The sequence below is a fragment of the Panthera uncia genome, chromosome B4, assembly GCF_023721935.1.
Source record: "Panthera uncia isolate 11264 chromosome B4, Puncia_PCG_1.0, whole genome shotgun sequence".
Classification (NCBI taxonomy): Eukaryota; Metazoa; Chordata; class Mammalia; order Carnivora; family Felidae; genus Panthera; species Panthera uncia.
In genome coordinates this window covers 14184173-14184798 of record NC_064809.1, presented here as the reverse complement: position 1 = coordinate 14184798, position 626 = coordinate 14184173, and positions in this window count along the sequence as shown.

Sequence of the window (626 nt, the reverse complement as noted above, 5' to 3'; positions counted from 1 at the left end):
CATCCTTATTTCCTGACACTCCCCAATCCTCTCTTATTCTATCCCTTACACAACAGTTTCCTCCCAGCCTGGTGTTGCTAACACTTTTCCTCAAGGTCTCAGCCCACGCTGCCTAAATCCGAGCCTCCTATTCCAATTGCAGCCCAAGTCTACATCTGCCACCAAATCACCTTCAAATTCTTTGGAAACTGCTCACCTCTCCTTGCTGTCTAGCCCCAGCCCCACCCAGGTTAACGCTTAATCGCTCTGTTGGCACATTAGCCCTGCTTCCCCATAAGAGCGTGTGGTGTGGGTCTATACCACGTTTCTCTCTTCTCCCTCTTCACCTACTCATTCTTCATTCCCTCCCCCAGACCGAGGGCACAGAAAGAGATCAATAATGTCCCTGCTTTGGAAGTGAAGTTTGAATTCCTGCAGTTTCCAGTCTATTACCTTTTATCCTCCTCCACCCCAGGGTACATTTTAAATTCGAACATTTCTGACTTTGTTACTCTTGATCACAATTACACCGGGTCACCGAAGATTTAGTACCAAGTCATTTACATGCCCTACGACCTAAATAAAGCCTCGAGGTTTTGTTTTCTAGCTAACCTCCGCAGGCGGGGGGGGGGGGGGGGGGGGGGGGG